General features: G+C 38.5%; 1 protein-coding gene and 1 long non-coding RNA gene across 9 annotated transcripts in view; one reads left to right on the forward strand and one right to left on the reverse strand.

The window, feature by feature from the left end:
* The window catches only part of ATF7IP (activating transcription factor 7 interacting protein), a 109,077-nt gene that overhangs the window by 64,912 nt on the left and 18,061 nt on the right, over positions 1-26,104 (reverse strand). The window lies entirely within an intron of this gene.
* LOC308200558 lies at positions 1,459-26,055 on the forward strand. Its single transcript, XR_013955685.1, has 2 exons — positions 1,459-1,548; positions 2,473-26,055. It is a non-coding gene; the product is annotated as an uncharacterized lncRNA (long non-coding RNA).

The following is a 26,104-nucleotide window of genomic DNA, read 5'->3' on the forward strand; positions in this document are numbered from 1 at the left end:
ACAGAAACTGAAAGAAAACTAGAGACACGCAGGTGATGCTGATTTTATGTTACTAAATGCTTGTTGTGCATAGAAAACACAGGACAATCACTGCTGAACTCCCAACGTCGTCGTCTCTGACTGCGGGCAGGAGGCCCCCGGCAGGCGCAGGAAGCGGCTGTCTCACGGATTCCACTCACTGAGGCCCGGTCTCCAGGGCGGGGCTCGGGAGGCCGCAGCCACCCCACGGGGCCCTCCCAGGCCCTCCCTTGGGCCCGCAGCGCGCAGCAGGGAGCCCCGCCGCGGCCGGCCGGCAGATGGCGGCGGGCAATTTGCATACTGGCTGCGGATTGGCTGCGGAAGAGCCGCAGCCGCGAGGCGGAGCCGCCGCCGGGATTCGTCTGCGCGAGTCTGCCCGGCAACCGGCCAGAAACAGAGCTGGCGCCGCACCCGGAACGGGCGTGACGGCGCCGCTGCGCTTGTGGCGCTGCGCGCGCGTGGGCGCACGGCGCGGGCTCCTCGTGCCCTGGGGGTAGCGGCGACGCTCGGACCGGCGAGGGGACGGAGGCACGGGAGGGGAAGGCACAGTCCTCGCGCTGGCTCAGGGTGACGTAGCTGGTCTTCGGGTTTTGGATAGAAAAGGTTGTTCTAGAAGCGCGGTGGGGTCAATGTTTCCCAATTAAACTATTACAGCTTCGTTCCTTCATTTTTAAGCAAGTATCACTCAGTCTGGTATATATGCCAAGTCACCTCAGTGATGTGAATGGAAGCGGAGGCATCCACTCACTGCAGCAGATGTACCTGAATCTTCACTAAGCACACATACTGAGACCTGGCATTATGCACTGCTTTGGGCTTCTTCCTGTTTTATTTCTCAGTACACCTGACGTCGCGACAGATAAACCGGCAGAATTTGTGCTTGCAGACTACAGACAATACTAGATGTGGAAGGGCGAGCAAGCCAAACCAAGGAATGAAACTAAGTGGTTAAGTCATCTTGATGAGAAAAATCAGATACAAAACTGGCTAAGCAAAGCACACAACTTAAAAATACTTATCTAAATAGACATCCTGTTACAAGTAAATTCATCCATGATCTATGTATTACAATTTTCAACCTACAAAACACAAGCTCAACTTTTAGTACAACTGAGCCGTAGGCGTAGACTCTTCTGACTGCAGCAGAAACCAGAAGAGGTTTCCAAACTTTCCTACCCACCACATCTGCGCGCAGATTTCTATTTCATGAAACTGGCTGCAGGCAGATCAAAGCCAACAGAGCACAACGAATTAGAACAGCACCCAATGCATGCATGAGGTGCTCGTCCAGGTCTTCTGCAGCCTGAAAAGCACCATCTGAGCAAGTCCAGTGCATAAATATATCTGTATTCTCTACAGGGTCACAGCAATTAAATGAGGAGAGAATAAAGAAAGGTGGCTAACACAGATAGTCACAGTGACCGCTGACAACAGCTGATAGCTTTTGAATGACTCAACAAAACAGAATCACGAAATTAATGAAAAGTCACAAGACGAAAAGAAATCTTCAAAGTAACATCAGAAAAAAAGGTGGGGGAGGAAATTTTTTTTTGTTTGCAAAAGCTACAATTTATAGAACCTCTACTAACCATATATAGTCCTAAAACTGTTTGTTACAAGCATCCTTCTGTAAGGAAAGGCAGCTCACTCCATGCATGTTAGCTGGCCTCTGCTAATACTCTTAACTCAGCAATCATTCCTCTCTACCCACAAGACATTTTTTTCATTAATCAACAAGCTAAATGTTTTCCAAGAGAAGCTAATGTTGGGGAGCTGGGGAGACACAGCAACTGAAAAAATAAACTTATGAACCTAATATTCTATTCATTACTAGATTAAAGAAAACAAACGTGTTTTCAGTGCTGGTAACCCAGTGTATTAATAGGCTAAGAGTCCTAGGTAAACAGGTAGTGCATGTTTTTACAATAATAAGCAGTCTCCCTCTTTAATAAGTTTCTATAGCAGTCAATTTCTTATTATACCAAGCATACAATAGAATGAGATTTATTTACCCTACTAGAAGTGTACAGCAACAGATTACATTTTCTTGGGTCAATGGGTAGACAACTATTTTTCGGTATTTGCTGCTAGGCAAAGATTTGTCACATGTCTGCAACTGTAAGGGCTTAAAAGAAAAACTACTCAAGATATCACCGAAACTACACTTTAAATGTTTTATAATCAAATATGTAAGCACTCATAAAATAGATGATTCTTCAACTTAACTCAGAACAAGCTCTGCAGAGACAAACAGATCGCCAGACTTAAATTAATTCTTTGCTAAACTGACCAAGGAACAGGAAGCAGAGAGTGGACAAACACAGGATGGTTTCTTTATGTAGTTCCAGTCAAGGAAACAAAGGTCAAGAACAACACAACTGCTTTTGAAAGGGTTTTTAATAATAAGAACTACCCTGGAATGGTACTGATTCTAGCTGTATCCTCCCTTTCTAGAGCCCTCAACCATGCCGCCCCTTGTCTCGCCACACTCGCTGGCTGCACAGTCAGTAGCTTCACAATCTCACTATAGACAATCTTCCAGAGTTCTTTCAAGACCAAAAAGCATTTTATTTTTAATCCTTACTGTATAAAAGAATCTGTCCTCACAGTACTATCTTCTTGAGACAGTTGAAGTTCAATGCAAGTACATAAGAATTTTGAAATAACACTGGCTGTAAGTGGCACAATTGTATGCACTTTTTATTCTTCTTATCAATGTTTTTGACTGAACAAAATTGCATCCACTCTGTATAAGCTTTGTTGATATTGCATGACACTATGCAATTGTGTTTGTGTACGAAGAATGAAATTAAGTAAAAATATGATGCAAGCATTTGCGCGGTTGCATGTGAACTCAGAGTTCAGGCACGTTAGAGCTAACCTTTTTGATCCAAGTTTAGCCCAATGAATTCAGAGCAACACAGCAAGCAAAAAAAGCCTTAGCCCAGATCAGTTGTCTGATGCTATTAACCATACAGCTGCTCTTAACTCTTAAGCCAGCACAAAAAGTGGGCAGGAAGGGGAAGAGAGAACTGCCTCAAGCTGACCTTGCTGCATACCACCCTTCACATGCAACTTACATTACCTGTACAAGTATAGCACCGAGCTAGATCAGTTGCTTGGTTAGTAAGATCAGTGCTTTGTTGAACTTGGCTCCTTGAGCTGGCAAACAAAATCAGAGGAAAACCAGGGCTGCCACACTGAACATGCAACCGAACAGCCTTGTGTTTTTTGGGCGTTGGTGTACGAGTTGAGGATTACTGTAATGGACAGGAGATCTTCTAGAGACTGACATGTCCTATATGAAGTCAGCTCCATCTGGTTATTCGGGATTTTGGGGATATGGCAAGGAGGCTGTTCCCATGTAGAAATATATTTGGTACATTCAAGTAGATGTCATCTTCTTTGTTTTTAAATGCTTACAACTACTCCTCTGATATAAAAGCAATATGTGCAATAATACTCATTTCATATGTAATATGTAGTTATTTCTTGAATGCTTCAAAAATAAACTGTTGTAAATAAGCAGATTAAAGATCTAATTTGACTTCTGGTTTTAGACTGTACCAAATTTTACAGTGATGGAAGAACCCTGAAACACACAGCAGCTTTCAGACAGATTATTAAAAAGGGAAAGTTTGCCTCTGCCCTATATGTAACATCAAGCTCCTAATGTGAAATTTACCTTAAAATATTTCCAGATCTATGTGCTCAGATACAGATATCAAATGTTGATTATACTCAGTATTATGAAATCAGTCCATCCATTTAAAACGATTTCAGTGAATGTCCTGCAGCATGTACAAATACTTTACTCTCTACTTAAAAAAAGATTATTTTTGTTAGTCCGTATAAATATACACGCATGCTAAGCTCTTTGCCAACTGACCTGGTGGTCATCAAATATGTTTTTGCTAAACATTACTTTGGTGCTTTCAATGGGGTGACAAGCTTTATTCTGTAACATTCTCAAGTCTTCCTGGTCACATGAAAACAGAGTTACATGTGCACAAACCATAGAAATTTTCTGTGCAAATTCTCTACTCACACATCTGCTTGGATCATCCATTAATTTAGTGATTTGGTATCTATTTTAAACATACCAGGAAAATGAATTAAAGAAGGATATATTTATAGCCCACAGTTGGTTTGGATGGTTCTACTTAATATTCAGTTATCCCAAATAAACACTAAGTGTTATCACCACAAAGTTGAGCACTGCATCAACAAAAAAGGTCAGACTGCTAAAAGAAATCCACGTCTAGTGTTCCAGAGTATACTTAAGAAAATGTAACTATGAAGCTTGAAAAGGCTCAGCCAAAAATTAATTATATGTTACATAAACATGATTTGCAAGAATCGCATTGTCTGCATTTGATAATCAAAGAAAGAGTCATTTGTGACAAGGACCAACAGGGAGAAGCAACTCACTTAAGGAGTCACTTTATCCCAAAACTTGAGATAAAGTTTCTAATCTTTACGGAAGGTTGACAGCATTAAAAGCGTTCCCCCAATCGTTTTTGCTATGAAGCCAGATAACTGATGTTTCTGGCTCTATTCTTTCCTGAAGATAAAAGAAAATAATAATTTGAGAAGTCATATTTGGAAAAGATAAAGAAAAAAAAAAATCCAAACACTAGTTCTGTTTGGAATATACCAAACAATTGGGAGTTTTTGCGCATCTAAGGCTCTTCACTAAGCATTACAAAAAGCTTACAAGCAATCATTTTAGTTTTTAATTATGCAGTACAATACAACTTCACAGTAAATACAAATAATAAATTTATCTTCCTGTGTAGCTAATCGTCATGTCATATCTTGATTCTGGGATTAAAATTACTTCTAGGGTTTATAAACTTCCAACAGCTTTGAAAACACACAGAAAAGCAAGCAAGCTAACCAAAGTGCACTAGCAAGAGGTGCATTTGGCAACAGCCCTGGGCTGTTTGTTGATTTGTAACCATTTGTGAGGTTGTAACTGCATATAACAGAAGCCCAGCAATGAACAAAATCTTTCTAGAATATTTCAATATTTGCAGGAGGTAGGAGTGGAAATCGTACGGTTCAGGCTTTTTTGAGCCTAGATCCTAGGCTACCATACAGTGATCAAAGTTTCATAGTTATTCTGCATGACGGTGACATGAACAAATCACATCCCTTATATTAGCAACTCTTTCAAAAAGATCAAGCTGATAATCTGCTATGGAAAGGAAAACCAACCCCCTCCAAACTACACTACATGCATAAATACAAAAGATCAAGAATGTGATCATCAGTACCCTTCCAAACGTATTTCTCAGGGTGTGAATCCTGTAGTAGAAAGGACCTGAAGAACCAATCTCCATTTTTTCGATGATATACCTGGATAACTGAACAAAGTCTTTTTTCCTTCAAACTACATTTATATTTAGCACAACTGAAATACAATCAAAGTAATCTGTGCAGGTACCACCAATGAACACATTTAATTTTCAGTGTTGGGCAGTGTCTTCTCTAGGAGAGGTCAGTACAAAGCAGTCCCAAGGAGTAGCAGTATGAAGATGACCATGGTGACTGTAAGATGCAACGTAAGATGCACTTGTATTCTCTGGTACCAGCCACAACAAAAAGGCAAAACCAAAAAAGCTTTATTTTTGTTGATATAATTGCAGGCTAGTTTTAAAAAGTGTCTGGGAGTAAGAAAAAACAGTAAGCAGACAAGCCATGCGTACACACAAAATCAGTCATTTCTATACATTTTCACATGAAAAAAGTAACAAGGAAGTAACAAAGACATCAAAATAAGAGATTCTTCTAGTTCTGTGTAACTTCCTTCTACCTAATGAGCAATTCTCATAAGACTTGTAGGTACTAACTCCAAGGTTTCTATAACTTTTTCAAGTTTACCCACCAACTGATTTTGGCCAAAGATTTGTGAAAAATTTGAAAGAGCATTAAAACTGTTTTTATTACCAAAATATTAGCATTAGCTGCCAGATACTGAAAACTGCCCTCTAGAAGGGCAGTTTAAAGATGATCAGATGCACCTGTCTTCTGAAGGAGCATGACATCTTCAGCAAGAAATTAGTAATTGCAGAGTTGAGGTGGCACTTTTCAAGCAATTATCCACCAATGAGCTGAGATGTAAAACCAAGAGAGGTAGTCCTCCAAATATGCTATACACTTTTATACATATATGTAAGAATACTTTCTAAGAAGTGTGTGCATACATGTTCATAAACTTTATGTATTTTGTATTTATACATGGTTGTAGAAAGTGTGATCAATTGTCTATCTTTTCCGATTGTAATTAAATACTGAACTTCTGGAAAAAGTTATATTTGCATAGCATTTTAAAAGTGATTATGGAAGCTGAAAAACATGCACACGGTAGAAAATAAGACAGACAAAAAAGCAAACTTATCTTTAGCCACATTCCCTTGGGGAAAATGAAGTTTGGTATCTCTAGTCAGATATGCAAAAAAATCATACAACTGAAGACACTGCTTCTGAAATATAACTTTTAGCTCATATAAGACACACAGACTTCTATCAGATCTGAGATATGAATTCTAAACGTCTGGCTTTCACTTCTTTAATCAACAAATAAGATGAAAGCTTCACTTTGCATCATCTTATTTGACTATTTACCATTCTGACATGGTGAGATAAACGGTTCATTCAGTGAATGCTGCAGGTAAAATAAAAATAAAGATAAATATACTTGAAGACACTGCAAGGAATGCTAGATTTAAGAGGATCTTAGAAAATTCTTCAAGTTGCCTGACATACTTTAAATGCAAATAGATAAATATAGCAGCTTTCAAGTCTAAGGGTGAAGCAGAAGTAAGGAAGAGACAGCTTATGCTTCAGGAACATCCTACATAATCTAGACCAATAGGATGCCAAACAAACACTACTGAGAAGTTCTTTGTTTTAAGGCCTACGTACACAGCAGGCTTAAAAGATCCAATTCTAGAATGAGAAGGTAATTTTAAGTAGTCCAAACTAGGAGACACTGAACAACTCTCAGAAGTTTTAGAATGCCTGTCAAGAAACATAACCCATTTTTGTTTGTTTCAATTCAAAGAATTCAAATGAAATAAGGAGGAATTTGAAAAAGTGCAGCAAAGCACATTCTTTGATTCAGATCCTCACACCTACAAAATGTGATTAAAATAAAGAACAGTTAAGACTTCAACAAATTTGTGCCATGCTTTCACATATGTTTCAGTCATATTTCATTTCCTCATCTTTCTTTTACAATCTGAAAATTTTCATTTCAGAAGAATGTTAAAAACAGTTCAAAAGTTGCATCAAGAAGAAATGGGAATTCAAAATACACTTTTGCAGAAGGAAATCTTTAACTGAGGGGAAGAAGAAACGAGGCTGCTGCCAGTAGGGTTTGCAGAGCTTCTCTAAGAACGCACAACACAGTGCAACGGGTGTACAGCAGGGAGCACTGTAAAAGTCACAATATATTAGGGATGATGCAATGAAAAAAATATTGAAAGCAAGTTATTCTTGGACATAAAATGTTTTTTCCCCCTGGTCTGCTACTGTAGCCTAATCCAACAACTAATCCAATGTAATCCTGCCTCGAAATCCTGAAGACAAGTCATCCAGTCCTAATTTAACATTAGGAACACATAAATTTACAAAATCAGATTTGTTGCCAGTTTGTTTCCCATCCCTGACAGCTTGAAGGTTCACCACCTTCTGGATGGGGAAGAAATAATTATTTAATCGTTATGAGTAAAACTAGCTTTTATATAGGCCCTTCCCCAGCCAGACTTGCTTTCTAGAAGTGCTGCTGCTGTATTTGCTCACTGTATTCATGTGCAGCCAAGAGACCACCACAACTGCTAACCAACGCTTCTCAGTTCCATCTCAGTTTTGACGTTTGCCATTTTGGAACACTCACTGGAACCTAACGCTCTTTAAACAACCTAATCTCATTCCTCTTCCTTTTTCCAAAGACCTATAACACACCGACTGCATACCATCAGGCATCAAATGAAAAAGCAGGCTTTTCACAGCTGTTTTTACGAAGTACAATCAAGTAGAATTTTCAGGGAGTAGTGAATGCTCTTTCTTTACATATAGGAATTTGCCTATCCAGCTCTGTTTTGATGTTCTTCTCCTACAAGTATTTTTTCCCTTTACACACTAAGGCCATCAAAAAATCAGAGGCAGCAAAACACTAAAAAAAAAAAAGGGAGAAACCTCCTTCTATATTGTTCCGTTTTTTTTTCGACAGATGAAACATATTGAGGTATTTGCATATGGCAAGAAACAGATGGTGCTACAGAAATCCCACTCAAAATTTCAGTGACTCTCTTGCCCTTTCCCATTTCTAGCTTCTCCATGTAACATAGCAAGAACAGAAAGAATAGACTTGCAGAATAAAGGCAGTAATAAATGCAAACCAGATGATAGCTTATTATCTAGTTACTATCTTACTATCTAGATTTATTCTACTCTTGGAAGACATACATCCAGCGCATGAGATTGAGAAGGTTCAAGGAATGCTGCTATACATGAGCCTACACGTGTTCTTCTATCTTACCAAACAGGGACTGACCTAAGCAGCTGTGAGTGAGCATGTGACCAATGCTCAGTCATCCAGCAGTAGATTCCATAGAGGCAGGGAAGAAAGGAAACGGCAAAAATCCATGCAGAGTATGTACACCTGCAGATAATGACACAACTGTTACTGTGACAGACTGCCCACACAGATCACCACCTAACGCGGAGGGGCTTACAACAAAACAATGCCTATAGCAGAGTAGCCTGTACCCTGTGTCGTTACTTGGCAATACCTGAATACAGTTCCAGTCTTCAAGAGAGGCAGCAATGAGGTTTCTAGAGCTCCAGCAGAATCAACACCACCACTACCGGGTAGCACCATCTTCAATAGTTCATCAGAATGGGTCTCTATATGAACCCCGTTTAAGCTTTCTCCTAAAACTAAGTAGCATGTAAGCATTAAGAAGTATTCCCAATTGACTTGTAACATGAGCTCTGTTACATGAACTATATGCTGTATCATGTCCCTTTGGGTTGGATAAGTACTGAGGAAGAAAGAGACGAGAGGATGAACTTGTAATAACTAGGGATAGGCTCTTGGGAAGAAAATGATGAACGGCTATACTTTTATGAAATACTAAATAAATGAAATGAGGCATGCACTTCAGGCAATAGCTCTTCAAATAATAGCCTTAATCAGGGACAAAAAGCAAGTGCTTAGGTTAATAAGTTTGAAAGGGGAGACAACAAACCTGACTAATATTGCACAGATGTCTCAAGGATGCAGAGTAAAAATATTTTTATTTAAAGGTAATCCAGCTATTGCACTTTCTCATCTTGCAAAGAAGACAACTAGAAAGTTTTATATCACTACCAGAAATGAAAGGCCTGGAAGATATCAGAGCAGTATCAGATTGCCAAAGAGAAAACTGCAGAGAAAAATCTTCCATTTTTATTCGTATAAGTCAATCCAGCTGAGGGTTTTCTGATTTACAATAGAACCTTCAGGGGTATACGCTGCCAGACTGTATCAGCGAGCAAGAAATCAAGAATGACCTGAGTTTGTGTGTGCTGAAACTGCATGACCTGCTCTATTATAAGCTTTCTTTTGTCTCAGTGACAACATTGATTCTTTTAGGTAGAATTACCTAGCAGATAAACTTGATGGCCTTATCTCCCAGTACACTTCTAAGCATTTTAAAGGGGAAAAAAAAAAATCATCATTTTAAAAGATAATGGAAGTCCAGCTCAAAGTATCCTTCCCAAACACCTTGATAAGGGCAAATAATGGATAGTACGTTACATGCATAATTTTTTCACTCATTTGATGAGAGGGTCTGACAGGCTGCTCATAACTGACATATTCTAACACCGTCTCTGGTCTAGATATAAGCTACTATAGAAATCTCTGCATGTAGGTATGTCTGCAGAGGACTTCTGAAACCTGGCATATTACTTCATCCAGTTATTGAATTAGTCCAAGAAATCAGAAGTATACTTTTTGTAATATCTCTTTAGTTAAAAGCTTCACTTCAGATAGTTACTTTACTAGTAAACTCTTACTGGTATAGGTTTCCTTGAAAACTGGATTTCTGTGACCAGTAAGCCGTAAAGAGCATTAAAATTACTCAAAGAAAGTTGGTCACTTAACAAGGGTGATGCCACTTGAATTAATCATAAAGAGTGATGATTGCAAAGTTAATGAGCGCTAGTTGCTAAGTACTTTGCATTTATCTTCTGTGTTGTGGGATAACCAAACGTCAACACCTGTACCTGTAGTACAACACCAGTACAAGGAATCTGAAATGTTTTCTGTGAAGTACAGGCTTAGTGTTAATATTGCAAAGGAATATGGTCTCACATACATCAAATATATATATATATATATATACACAAAACATATATATAGGTGTATGTATATGTAAAATATGTATATATATGTGTGTGTGTGTGTATGTATCAGTTGATATTGCAGTCCACAAACAAAGCAGACTTTCAGGCTTGAGCAATTTTGGGGTAACATAAATAGTGAATCTGCATGAAGGCATATAACTGTCAAGTATTCTATGCTGCTTCCTCTTCCACAAAAATATTCTAGATCTTCATACATTCTGGAATCTGCCTTAAAAGGCAAAAACAGTTATCAGTACTTCCCCAGTTGGAGATAGCAAAGAACAGTGGCTTGCAGGCAAATGAACACATGCCCCAGAATCTTTAGCAGGAATGACTGGTAAGATCATACATACTAGCTTGGTGGACTAGAGAAAGATATCTAGAGATAGGGTCCTCGTAGAACTCATGCCTCTTGTACTCAGAAAAAAAATCTGTCTAAAGCCACCTTCACTGCCAGTGTTGCATTCATAAGGGAAAAGGATGGAAGTAAACAAAAGCAAAACATTTCTTCCATTGTTTTGCTTGCTACTGCAATTCTGTAACATTGTCTTAATTTTTAAAAATTCATGAAGTACTGATAGTCTGCATAAGACATCAAGCTAACATTCACAGTGGTATATAATACGCCCCAAAAAAAAGGAGCTGCAGGTGTAGTTTTAATATTCAGCACTGGTTTTGCCAGAAAGGCCCATAAAAAATGGTTTGGAGTCTGAACCTAAAAAAAAGATGGCTCTAGCGGTACCACCAACACTTTCAGTAGTGGCTAATACTTGGTCTCTAAATGACTTCTCCAAGCTGCTGTCTAAGGGGCTCAAAATAGCTCTACAAAAACCATCCTTAATATTACCACTGTGGGAGGGAGAAAGGCAGCTGCTGATGAAGCAACAAACCAGAAGCACCATCATCACAGCCATGATGAAGTACACACATGAGAAGTATGTGAAGAATTTATATAAGATATATTACACATATTTGTATTTATATATCTAATTTGTTTTAGACTGCTCGTCTTTCTAAGCACCATAGAAAATTATATGGAGAAAAATGCATCCATACATGGTCACTCAAGTTGAAAGAAAGCTTTCTTCAAGGAAGCTTCTCAAATATCACCCAAAAACCAAACTGCCAGAAGCAGACAGTATTAATGATGCTCAAGAATGCCTCTACAAACAACTGGTACAAAAACCTAAAAGGAAAGCCCTCTCATATTCTAAAGACTTAAACCTAGCTGTAGCGCAAAACCTCCAGAAAGTTTCTACTCAGTTTTAACATCTGAAGGAGTACTCTAAATATAGCTCCTCCACAGGCTGACTTTTACCTGCTGATCCAGTGAGCCACAATGCTTGTTTGCTCCCTGTAAGCAAACGGCAGATTCACATTATCCCAAAGCACAGAGTAAATTTCGCTTAGAATGACTGCAGATGTCAGTTTTCAGTTTCTTTCTCTTCTTTCTGCCATGCCCATAAGGTAATTGAGCTGCTTCCCGATAATTTTGCAAGCAGTAGCTAACAGGCTCTCCCAAGGGTTTTGTATGTGTATCAATCTCTTTCCAAATTTGCATCTGTAATTATAAAACTATCCTATCTTATTTATGTACCTAAAAGGTGAGCATTAGCTGGATCATACTCATTTGTCATCACACCACTGGACCTTCTTGGGGAAGAATTTCTCTAAACAATAGAATGCTAAAGAAAGGCTTGAAAAAGTGATTCAGCTGGACAACTTCCTAAGAACCCTTCCAATCTGAATCTTCTTTGCTAGTTATTACTAGCTTCTTTAAAGTTGTGTGCAGCCCCTGTGAAGACTGTCTGCATAAGAACCTACCAATGTTTGAAGGAACAGTTAAGTATTTGTTTTGAGAAGACAAATACTCCTACAAATTTTATTTTCCAACTTAAAATAAGGCAAATTTCTGCAATCTTCTGTGAGTACACAAGACTCAATGTAGCAAGACAATGTTAAGACTTCCCTATTTATGAGAAAATGGATACAAAAGCTCTACTTTCAAGCTGCAACATTTTGATTCCAACAAAAAAGACTTCAAAAAGGAAGCCATGGAAAAGAATGCCACAAAGATGTTAACCTGCAATCTCCAAAATGCTAATCAAGAGAAACAGATTCTGCTTAGCACATTTCAGCAAAATCCTTACATGATAATGACAAAAATCAGAGGAAGCAGTTTTCTTTTGTTCAGCGCGTTTCAACCAGAACCTTGATGGATTTTCTCATTCTCCATCTCAAAGCAGTTCAAGATGGGGACACTCCAGTGTGTATCCTTTTTGCTAGAGGTGCTTTTTTCTTATTACTGTTACACACACAAAATCCAGATTTAATCGTTCCTGATTCCCCTTATCATGTAGATCAAAATTTGAGTTAGAAAACCCTGGATAGCAGTATTTTGGATTTATTCTTTCAAGCAGGTTTTTAACTTGAGTTTTTATGCATGTTTGAAATATTGATACTTCACAAGGGGCTTCCTAGATGCTTTTGCTTGGTTTCCTGGAGGTCCTGTCACAGTCTGAGTGTATTCAACCAAGCTCTAAACCATGAAATCCAACAAGCCACAAGATTTCCTTCTCAACTGGACTGGCATTGCTAGCATGACACAGCTCTAGTTCACTTTGAAACTACACAAAGATGATGAGGTTGACGAGGAAGAATGAGCAATGAGCTCTTTCTTATTAGATCCTCTTACTCATAATTCTGTTGGCAGTGCCTCACTGCCATAGTGGCTTCAGGAGAAGAGCTGAGCAACTGTTTCAGTCAGTTCAAATTCTTCCATCTTTCCATTCCTATCAAGAGTTGCTTCTTTTAAAGTGGAAGAGGATTTTCTAACAAAGGGGGCTGCCAGCGTTTCTTGTATAATCTTCTTTAAAAAGGCTGAAAATCCTGCTCCAGTATGAACTCTTTAGAGGACTTGAGACTTCTCCAAGGGAAAAAGAAAAAAGCATAATCTACATGTCCAAATTTAAGAAAATACAAAATTTAGTGTGTTGCTCTTCCAGTGGCTTTTTGTGTTCTGCACTGTATTTGAGTATGCTGAGGAAACAAAAAGGAAGACAGACCTGGGGCAGGAAGCATTTCAACAAAAGTTAGATTTGAAAATATAGAAGGGTGTTTAGTCAGCCAGACTAAACGACGTTGTAAGAAAGAACCACCTCATGTTACACCACAACATCTTTACATTACAGATCTCATTGTTACATTACATGGACATAGCTTTCTGTAAAGTTAACAGAAGAAAAAATGGTGTCCCAAACAGTAGAAAATATTGTTTGAATCCATCCCTCTCCCCAACCAAAAGTAAAACTAAGCAAAACCATTATGTTTTGTGAAACAATGACTTTTTCATTTTTCCATATCCTTTTTAAATATGGCCTTTACCCCCAATCCATTAAAAATCATTTTACAATTGCTACACATATACACAGGATCATTAACACTGAAAGTGAAGGATCCCTGTATGTGTATGCTACATATGTGTACATGCATATTCAGACCTCTCAACTCAGTTTCTGCCTCCCTGTACTCACACAGCACAGCTGTGCATCCCCTTTTCCCAGGGCTCAACAGTAAATGGGTAAGAAGCACAAGTTTTTGGCTCATCAGGGCAATTTTACTGCCACAAAGATGTCTGAACTGTTCAAGACTGAGGTATTTAATGATAAAGCAAAATTAGCAAAATTAAAATGACACTCTATAAATCAGAAAAAAAAGAGCAGAAAACTGTCAAGCAAGTAAAAAAAGCTGTGTTTAAGCTGAACAACAGTAAATATACCAGCTGTTCCGAACTAAGCCATCCCAGCTTTATCTTTGACTTCGGTCTTCTTTTAGTACTGCTGGGAAGTCAAAAAAAAAAAAAAAAAAAGAAGCCAGAATTGGTGAGAATATGCACTGCAAGGAGTTTCAACTACCATCAGAACTCTTCTGAATGCTTGCAAATTTTTGTCTGAAGTCCATGATCACCTTACTGCACCAGCAGACTCCACTTTTAGAACTTGATGTGAGCAGGTGCTGAAACAAGTTTTATTTTCAACCCACTATGGCATTTTCTTTATGCATTTAATATTTTAACCCATTTCCAAGGGGCTGCCCGGAAAAACATTTAATGAGACATACTTCTTGGGACGGATTCAGCTTTCACTGAACAGAGAAATTCTGATCATTCTTAACCAATTTACCTCTGCGAGCTTTGGCACAGTTCATCATTCAGCTAAAGAGTTCTTGGACAGATGTAGCAATCTTTGTTATTATTTTTTTTTTGTAATGGAAACCAACAGCTAAGAAAACTTCCAAAAGGACTTGGCTCCACACGAATAAACATCAAGACTCATATCGTACCAGATTTATGTACAGATACTTCAGAACTTCAGGACTAACGGTTGTAGAAAAATTAAGAAAAAACTAAATAAGATGAAGTACTGTGACCAACAAAGAGGAAATCTTACAAGAATTCCTCAGCGGTCTTCCTCGGTGAAAACAGTACAAACTACATCAATGCTGTCTTGACTCCCTCTCCCCTCAAACAGCCACATACAACACACACAGAAAGGCATCTAAAGATTTGGATGCAAACTGTTAAGCTATTAGGGCAAAGACTCTGTTTACATCTTACTAAGCCATCACAACTAGAGCAGAGGAAATAGATTGGTTAAATATACAAAAAGCAATTCATCACCATGTAGAAAAGAACTGATCTTCCACAAGCAGGGAAGTAACACAGCAGTTATAGTTTGTTTGCTTGCTTTGAAAACAATGTGGGTAAGTCAACTTGCTTTGGATTAGCACGTGAGTTGAGAAAAACAGAAATCACGAGGGATGAGTTCTATCACAGCAGCATGCCGCGCACAGAGCAGCTTGCTGGTTCTTTTTCAAGAAACATACTGCTTCTGACGTGCAAAACCTATTCTCCTTCATTCTCTGGGGGTAGGAGAAGCAGGCCTTGCCTCTGGCATTGTATAGAAAATGTGGGTGGTACCTGGACAATAGCAGGAAAAATATCCATATATATATCAGAATTATTCCGAGGTAAGGAGCTGTCTGTAGGCTTCCCAAAGAAATGCGTATGTCTTCGTAACACATGACTGACCATCTGATTTTCGCTGAGGAAGGTGCCACTGACAATTATGAAACAGGGTAAGACAGGCCAAAGTGGATCCTCTCTCATATGGGAATCAAACCAGTTTCTTAGCATCTGAAGCTGTCTCTCATTTCCACACCACTTGCTAGGGAGTACTGCGCGTCCTTAATCTGGCCATCCAGATATCCTGGAATGTAACCTTGAAGATCTGAAACATGTCTGTTGGGAGGAATGGGTTAAAGTGGAAGACTGGCCAGGAGGATGGGATCAGAATAGAAGACTGGCAAGGAGGATTGTAAATACACTCAAGTGACCTTGCAGCTGGGAACGTGTAAAGTCTGGGGAGCAGTAATGTAGACAAGCACATAAATTTTACCTACTGCTGTTTATGCTCTGTGTGTTTGGCAAGTAGTGCATCTGTGTATAGATAACATAGGTGTTTGCTAGACTCGGAGGCACTCTATCAGACACACTTGAGCTCCCAGACTTGGTACAGAGAAGATCACAGAAGCACAGTGAGAATCACAGCATGGCGCTAAAGACTGCGCCTGCACAACCTTTGATAAACAAGTGTAAACAGCAGGCCAGTGATCTTCCAGCAGGGACAGAGCTTAGCAGTGCCTGTGTCCCTGCTCGTGTGCCTCTGCCAGGTGCTGCTTTGGGGATCCCCCGGTTGGCGAGGTAACAAGAATAAATCTACTCTGCATTTTAGCTGTGGGTCTGTGGTTATTCCAGCTGCCTGCCTGCGCTGACTCACACAGTGTCTTAAAACACTATCAAGAGACTACGCAGGCGTGATCCACTTCTCTACCTCAAAGCCACGTGGATAGTTAGAATGCTGCACAGAGGCGCTAGAGGAAGCAATGGTTTCTCTTATCAAGAATGGAATCCTTAACCACACACATAGCACAAGAGTGTGTTTTGGAACAGAGTATTTTGTTCTTCAGGTTTCCTTCTCTTCTAATTTTCAATTCCCAGAGAGATTCAATAACCAAATTAGGCACAGAGGCAGCCTCACAAAAAAGTCAACATGATCAGATTCTTGCAGAATCTGTGGTTCATCGCATACTGGAAACTGCTGCCTGGTTTTCAAGCTGTGGCTTTTTCAGCTTCCCTGTTGGAGACTTCTTCAGATGGAGACATCTGAGGTTCCACTCGAAGGGCTTTAATTTCTCACAAAGACTCATAATGCTGCCAAGCACGTAATCTTTCTGGTCATCCAGGCAGTGGATTGAAGGTGAGATGAAGGAGACAGGGTATATGTATATTGGATTCAGCTCTGAGCAGAGAACATCTGTCAGTCTGAGAGGATACATGACAATTTAAACCAGCTCCAGGTATGGTGAAGGCCAAAGGCCTTGAGATTCCAGAGTTTCCACACGCCAAAAGCAGAGCTTCATTAGCAAAGACACACTCATCTGTAAAAGCAGAAATGCACTGAACGCAAAAAAGGAGTGAACAAAACAAAAGACTTCAGGACAAAAATGTAGTAGCAACAAATTCCCTATGGTATGCTGGACAACTGAAGTTTCATGGCAAGGTCTGCCTATTTTCCAGCAGGATGTTATCTGTATGAATACACGTGGCTTTGGCCAAATGGCAGAGGTGGGATGAATGGGCTGGGAGGTGGACACAACACATCAGATAGCTGCTCCCCACAAACCAAAGCAAACCTTGGGACTGCTCTAATCTTCTTTTCCTACTCACAGCGTCTGTTTGTGTGCATGCACAATGACACATCTTCCTTCATGGTTTGTCTCACCTTTGTCACAAGAGGCTAAATAAAGTCCCAGACTGGTGCTGGAGATTATTTACTTTCCATTTCAACTTCAGTAAGTTACCAACAATTTAGCCTTGTCAAATTACTGTATCACCAGCCTTGTTTTTTCTTGATTACAAAGTGAGATACAGGGATGATCTTTTTTTTTTTTTTTCTGTAAATGACTGCAAAATAGTCAGGGATTGTGACAGATAAAGTGAACTGAGCGTTACCTCTTGCGTTTTCTTAGGGGAAAACAAAACAAAATCCCTCCAGCTAGTCAGAAGGTACAGTACAACTGACAGATATAATACTATGTAAGTAAATACAAAAGCAAACGAAACATTTATATTGAGAAGACAGCTTTTATGTAGTTTATGCTCTCCAAGAAAATAACACACATCGAGTTCAAAACTGTTACGGAATTTACTTCATAGTCTTAAAATCCACACCTCACATCAAAACAAGCCACTGCTTTGCAAATAAACATGAATGAGAAAAATGTTTCTAATATATCTGAAACACGTATCATGCAATTCTGGAACAAAAACCATCCAAAATCCTTTTCTTGTAAGATTACGTGGTATTATTTGAGGGGAAAGGAAAGGTTAGATGACAGTAAAATGATGATTGCCTATGATCTGGTATGTTCTTTGAAGCTTACTGTTGATTCTTAATATCTTGGGCTTAATTCTGGATCTCAGAGCCATTTTAACACTGTGCAGGATATATAAAACCAAATATGGGGCTTCCTCATAATTTTAGAATGTTACACAAACTGAAATCCTTTTGAAGAGTGAAAATTGTTATTAATAAATTCATTGCTTCAAAGAAAGAAGGTTTGACAAGCTAAGAGTTTGTTCCAAATGCCACTGTGCAATCTTTTTTCCACAAGGATATTGAAAAATAATAATAAAAAAAAACACAAAACCACAAATAATCAAATCCAAGAGATCAGTTTTAGCCTTTTTCCTAGGGATTAGAATGCTTTTCCTAGAAAACAGTTTCTAGAAAGATACCAATCACCAAAAATTTTACACAGTGCTTCTAAAATCCATTTGTTCTATCAAATCATCCAAATTTACGTGAGCACAGACCATAGTGGCGTATCTTCATAGAGGAAGACAGAACTTGTCTTCCATTATCTTAACACAGTTTAAGCAAAGTATAAAGCCATGTTTCTCTTGAAGAGTTCTGAAATGCTTGAACCTTCCACCTTTAAGGACAACAGCATACGGAGACTAGAGCAAACTGCGGTAAATGTAGAGGTTCAAAAAGGAACTTACGATCACACAAAATAAGACTCAGTAAGCAACTAATCAAAATAGGCAACTAGTGCCATTTTTGACGCTCTAGACTCTGTATGAAGCTGGCAGATATAACGTGACCTAGAAGATACCAGGGCCCTTCTAGAATCATAGTTCAGATCCAGAAGTCACATCCAAAAGCACCTAAAATGGCTCTGTAAGACTGCCTGTTAAGCCAACCCCATCCTTGGAAACTAAACTAAACAATGAATTATACTCAGACAGACAGTCATTGCTGCTCAGTTCCAGAAGAGTGTGAAGCACACAGTAAATACTTCATTTCTTTCTTCAAGCTACCAACAAACAACTCAAGTACTGTAGGGAAAAGCCTCTCAGGGACTAATAAAAGCCAGTATTTTGCAGTATATTTTGAAGGAACCAAACCCCCGAAACATCGTTTTATTCACATTTTTACACATCAAAAACAAAGTCCAATTCAAAATTATCCTCAGCCTTCAACAAAAGGACATCATTAACATGGGCTGTACTAGCTCAATAACAGTAGCAAATTAATATTTCATATTGTATATAAAGGATGGTTTCTTAAACCTCTAAAAAGGATGGGTAAAGAAGAGCTCTAAAACAAATCAATACCATTTCTCAATTTTAACTCAAATAAGAAGTCCATGTTCATTATAGTCCTCTTGCAAAATTGGGACTGAATCTCGCATGAAAAGCTCAGATTATGTAGATGGGAAACATCACCACTACATATGTTTTCAATTTAACGTCCACAATGATAGCCATCAAGAGCTTAGAAAATGACTTTGTATTAAAAGTTTTTGAAGTTGTTAATATCCCCTACCTTTCCAAACAGAAGAAAAAAACACCAGAAATCACTTCATGTTGAGAAACCACTCATCTACAACACCGTACTTCTAACTCTAATTACCTAACACTTTTTACCTGGTGATTGATCTCCTAAAGAAGTGATTTTATGCACGATAATGAAGATGATTCACAAAATAAAACATCTGCTTGATAGATAGCAGAAAACAAGCTTCTCCTTTTCACCTTTTACAAAATACATAACATTATCATTATTTGTCATAACATGACAATCTATTCACAAATGCAAGAGGGGAACAGAAATCCAGCTATAAGTAACCATCAACTTGAAATTGCTTTATATTAAAAAAAAATCTCTAAACTGCACTGCAAATCAAGACGCAATTCTACAAGCAAACTATAAGCTTAGAAAGCATCTTAGTTTGGTGTCCACAGGAACCTTCTCACTAACCACAACTGATACCCAGTTGCAGAATTTTAGTGAAATCTCTTTACATTATATCAAGACCACAACGTATTTGCATATAATTGTTTAACTAGTCATATGGCACAGCATGGTGTAAAAGAGGTCAGGGAAGCAGATGCTGTCATTTTGTGTATGTATATATATGGTCTTTTGTGTTAGAGTTCTTGTAAATTTAGGATTATGTCTTTTTTTTTTTTTTGGTGCACCTTGTCGTTATGCAAAAGTTTCAAAGTACTGCTCCACATCTTAACATCCTAGTGTTGTGGGTTCATGTTCATAGTATTGACTCAGCTTCACAATACTCTGACCTCAGTGCTTGTGCAGACATTTTTTCTAGACCAGCCTTCTTTACCATCACGACACATGCAGGGGATGGCCAAATGGTTTCTTCTCAAAACTCAAACAATTGTAAGCTGACTTTGTTATTCAGAACCAACTGAAGCTTCAAGTCTAAACACAGGTATTAACGTGTTTTTTATTTTAAATAGTCAACAAATCCTGAGAATTTCCATCTTGTTCTCAAGGTGAAAAATTCTCAAGAAGGCTGCTGCTAACAGTATTGTGGCCTTCCCCGAGTGATGCAGGGGCTACAGTACTATCGCAGAAGGCCTTCAGTCAGTAGAAATAAAATCCTACCAACAATTGTCAAATTACTACATACGCTGCCTTTGAACAGAATAATTAACTACTACAGCTATTTAGGAAGAAAAGTTTGTCTTCCATTTTACCATAACTAGAGTAGTGATCACTGAAGTTCTTCTATCTCCCTCTAGGGAAAGTCAACAGCAAACATGGATTAATGTCACAGATACACACTGTGTTCATTAGCAGACCTAAGATTTAAAAATAAATAAATCATTGTGCTTAAAGATCAAAAACCTCTCCGACTCTGCATATAAGCAAACAGCACTGTACCTACTGAGAGAGAAATAATCTTAGCTTTTGACTGCTCAAGTATCAGCCAGTATTTTATCAGGTTTGTACACATTAAAGCACTTTCTTTATTCTGCAGGCTGTTTTTCTAACACCTTGCTAAATGAACACTAGCTGTGTTAGAGACAATCATTTTTCTTTAGAAGGTGGAAGCAAAGCCTTACCCCAGAGGAAGCTCTTCTCCCTTACTAAATTAGAAATAATCATGGCATGTCCAAACCAACAGAGAGCCTGCATCATCTGCTTTAAGTGGCACTAGAGTTAAGTTTTAACCTTTTAACTCTGACAATTCCTATGATAGCTGGATTTTCTGTGACAAATGAACAGCCTTAGATGTGGTTTTGTAATGCCTACTCCATTATTGAGCTCACTCCTAGGCTGGAGAATGAATTATCAACCAAATTTGCCATATTACCATCAGCAAGGTTTCCTGGAATACACATGCAGCTATTGTACTGGTGCATATGATATTTGACTTATCCTATCCAACAAAAGAAAGCTGCTGTAATACTACAACTTTCTTCCTTTGCAATTAGCTTATGAGACATTAGTTTAATTCTCCATGCTGCTGTCAACCTTGTAATAGATGGATTAAGACAGTAATAGGAAATCTTTGGCTACAGCATGTTTGGAACTCTTTCCATCACATTGTGTGATAACAAATCCAGAAGGCATGGCAGAGCTTCAAAATTTCTCCTTCCTGGCCCCATAAAAAGAAAGAAATAACTGCACGGATTGGAAGATGCTGATGCTCTAACTGAATGAAAGTTGAAAAACTGCATGAGCGTAACTATCTTCAGTAAATGTAATACATGCATTGTCTGCAGCATAGATTAGCTGATCTTTCCTAAGCAGGGTTAAGATCTACTCAGAGTAGCTGGACAGGGCGTCATCCTGTCCCTCCAGCTTCACTCCCACATACAGTGTAGGTCTATACTGCAACTGATAGCTATGCTTGTGACTGATCATAGACAAGATGAAAACGCCATTTAAGCTCTAAACCAAGGCAGTATAAAAGTCACACTATTCACAGCTTTATTATTGTTTTTGATTTAAAAACAAACACTCAAATGCAGACGAAAAACATCACTTAAAGTGAAATTTTAGGGCAGATCTGACCATAAGTTACGAAAAAGGCCCACAACGAAAGAGAAATTAAAATTTTAAAAGGTAACTGACTATATGCCGCTACGATGACTGAATATTAAGAATTTTGCTTCTGTTGACCTTTTGTGATTTCATCCAATAGTTACAAGTTTTGCTGCATGGAGATTAAGCCTTGACCATTGAATGCCCTTAGCCATCCATTTCCTGAAACCGAAATGGCACATGACTAATGTACACTTGGACAATTTTCTTGACCTTTTCATGCAAGTATCTTATTTGGCTAAGAGCCATAGCACGAAACAGTTCAGAAATTATTCTTGGGCTGATGATTTTGACAACTTTTGTGAGGTTTCACCACAGTAGTAAGTGAAAGGCACCACATTAGAGGGCAAGGTTTGGCTAAATACGTAGCCAGGTCTGGGTCAAACTAGTGATACCAATCGTAATGGTTCCAACCAGAGAACTTTATCAAATAATCAAAAATTTAGATTATATGGAAGACTTCATGCCAACGCTATCCCATGTAACCCAGCTGCAGAGTTGCCACAGTTGTTAAGTCATACATTAGCTGCTCCAAAGCCATACAACATCTAATTGTCACAGGTTAGCCATCCTTTCAAGTAAAGCCTGTCTCCAAACGAAGATTGGATGTCTTTCTGGAGGAAGACAAAACATGAAGACTTACTGCTTCTTTATTCACTTACAATATAATTAAAGAAAAAAAATCACTGCTTTTAAACATTAGTTGGTCTCCTTCCAGTCTCCCATTACTTCTCTTTTGTCTCTAGACTGGAGATCCTATTTAAGTAGGTATTTTTGCTTTCTGAAACAACTTATACACTGGAATTACTGCCTTGAATTAGTGCTTTATCCTGATTATCTCTTTAATAAGCTAAAACAGACTCATTCTGTCTTACAGACAGAAGATTAGACTGCATAAGCAGAAACATTCTACAAGTCAAAGGAAGTTATTATGCCACTCTGTTTGGCACCTGTGAAACTACATCTGAATTATGGCACATCCACTTTTGCCACCCCTTATGCAACAGAGATACTGATGAACTGGAGACAGTCCACTGGAGGACCACCAAGATGGTTAAGAATGGAGAATGTGGCAGATGAGGTTAAACTAGTGAGCTGAATTTGTGTAGCAACAGGAATAGGTTGCAAAGTGAGAACTAATTGCTCTCTTAAACGACCTAATTGGCATTTATAGAGAGGACAAAAAGACTCTTTCCAGAGATGCACAACATACTGACAAGGAACAACAGATACAGCTTGCTACAATGGAAATTCCAGATAGATGTAGAGAACAATTCGTACTCTAAGGGTGATCAAACACTGAAACAGCTTATCTGGAGAGGCTGTGGAACCTCCACCCTTTCAGACTTTCAGGCCTTACACTGAGGAACCCTGGAGTAACCTCATCTGAATTTGAAGCAACCCTCCTTTGAAGATACCAGAGTAGACGACCTTCAGAGGTCCCTTGCAACCTAAATTATTCCGCGATTCTACGTTCTTCAGCCAGAGTCACTTTTGTGCTTTTTCCCAGGACCCTTCCTAATTTTTTGACATTGTTAAAATCTATGGACAAGACCATAACCTGTAGTGATACAGATTTCATATCATCAGTACAACAAGAGGAGTTTAATGAAGTAAAGTAAGTGACTTCCTTAATCTTGCTCTATATTCAACAGAATTTCAGTCCCTTTACATTAACTCTACCCTTGGGGCTTTGGTACAACTTTTTGGCTCTATGATCCCTACTTAATCCCAGAGTCCAGCTTCTTCTTAAGCATGTATGTACGTTTAGAAACTATCCACTAAAGTACAATTTCAGATTTTGCTGTGCAACAGTAGACTGAACAGGTCCCACTGAACAAGCAATCCAGGTGATTCCATTCTTTTTTACCATATACAAATTAACAGAACTTCTTTACAGTACCCTTCATAAAGAAGCTTGACTTGGAACATGCTTCCTTCAGTAACACTGTTGTCAGTCCCCCACCCCTTCAAGCTTTTAAAAAGGTATTCAATTTACATGGTACAGGTGCTTTTTTGTTCTCCCTAAGAAGGCTGTACCAAGGCATAACTGCATTACACATAGCGAGTGTTTATGCCAAACAACTGTGTTCTAAAACAAATGTAGTATTATTCTAGATATAATTTTACTTCCATATTTAGTATTTTTCTAAATAAAAAAAATATTTCCATTAAACTTTTTTTGGCATTTTTTTTTCTCTTCATTTCCTGAATTCATTATATAGGTCATCCTTCTTGAGCTTTTTTAAGCAAGCAGTCTTCCAGGTCTTCAGGAATTTATTTTGTATTTTAAGAGGTCTCGGGGTGGGACAACACACCTCAGATGAAAAATATTTTCATCCATTTTTTTATTTATTTAATAGACATCCTGGGTGCAAGTTACAAAGACCTGTCAGTAGCTTCTGTTTAGAAATGTCTGTCATGGACTTTTCTGTTGTAACTTCTAGATTATGTACCTTAATCACCTGCAAGACACTCAACCACCCCACTTCTATCTAAAGAACAAAGGCAATCACCGTAATATCCCGTCTTTTCTATTTCACTACAAACCATGGTACCATTGTCACCTACGTGACTAATAAAAGTGAAGAAAGAATCCTAGCAATCTCGCCTTTGTTATCATTTGCCATATTAAGTCAGGATTTTCCTCTCAGATAACCAGTTTTCTAGATTCTTCATGTCCCACAATGCCGTTCTTCCCCTCTACCATCCTCACACTTACGCTCTGTACAGAAAATGAGGGAAGGGCCCTGAATTGCTTCTGTCACACCGCAATAAAAGGAAGACAGATCTTAACAGAATTTGCCTTTTATGTTCAACCTCTAAAACAGTTAACTGTGATTGCTAGTGTAATTTACTCGGAGAAATCCACCACATACCTATTTATGTACTTTGTTATACATGCGTTTGCATGCACATACACACACCATTTTATTACATTTTTGTTAGTCTGGACATGCATGCAAGCAAGCAAAACTGCATCCCGTATCAAATCCTAAGATTCCACTAAAGAAAACGGTTACTACACATTTCAAAGGATATTAGATACAAGGCAAAAACTTGGCCCAAGTTTTTGGCATGCAGTGTTTTACACTGTCATTATCAATACCTTTCTCTATTATCATTAACTTTCCCTCTCCTCAATATCAACCAGCTGTAGCTAGCCCTTTCCTAGCATGTTTATACCTTTTCTCTTGGCCTTAATTCAAAGGCCATTTCAGAACAGCTCTAGTATTTGTAGTCTCTATCAGTTCCTCATTTTAAGCTCAAATAGTCTGCCTACCTACTTTGCCCCTCTACCTTTTTAGTTTCACTTTGATTAATCTCATTTTTCCATCTGGACCCACCTCCTGTCTACTGCCACTTGTATATCCCTATCTTCAGCTGCCATTTACCTTTACAGGAGATCACTCTTTCCATGTATTGCTTGGCCTGTTCATGCATCTCCAAGTCTTTACTTTGTTTAGCTTAGAGACTTCCCAAATCCAGTCATTTTCTTTTACTATCTCCACTTTCCTGTCTCCCACTCTGTCCCAAATTTTTCGGGCTATAAAATGGCAACAATGCAAATACACTAGTGCAGAACCAGCACATCTGCTCAACACATTCCTTTCATGTTACTACATGCATAACTACAGCACAGTATGTTATGAAGTTAGCAATACTGTGATTTTGTTAAAATTTGCTATTTTAACAAGCCTAATATCTTCTGAGGTTTATCTGAGGGGGCAGATCAGATAAATATATTCTGATCTGGTTCCTATTTACAAATAACACCTTTTAAAAATTCACATAAAAGCACTTGTGAATGCACATTTATACTAAAAGATACATGGTTAACAGTTCAGCGTCCAGAATTTTGAACAGCTTTGCCACCTCAAAAAGATGACTGTTTAAACCACAACCAGGATAATTAAGTTCCTTCAAAATACTGTGAAGCCAAAAAAAACCAAACCCACACAAACCAAAAGAAACCCACACCACTGGTATACTCCACCTTCTTAATTTTGCACCCTTTTAGGGGTGGGCTCACAGTAGTGCTATGCCCCCATTTGCATCAACTGATGTCGCTACAGAGACAAAAAACACAGTAGCAGAACAGTGGGGGATTGCAACCAAAAAAAAAAAAAACCAACAATAGCAAAGAGAACACTCTAATATTAGAACACTAGTATTTTTAGAGTCTTCAGTTTAACCTATGC

Source organism: Anser brachyrhynchus (assembly GCF_964034855.1).
Source record: "Anser brachyrhynchus genome assembly, chromosome: 1".
In the NCBI taxonomy this organism is placed as follows: domain Eukaryota; kingdom Metazoa; phylum Chordata; class Aves; order Anseriformes; family Anatidae; genus Anser; species Anser brachyrhynchus.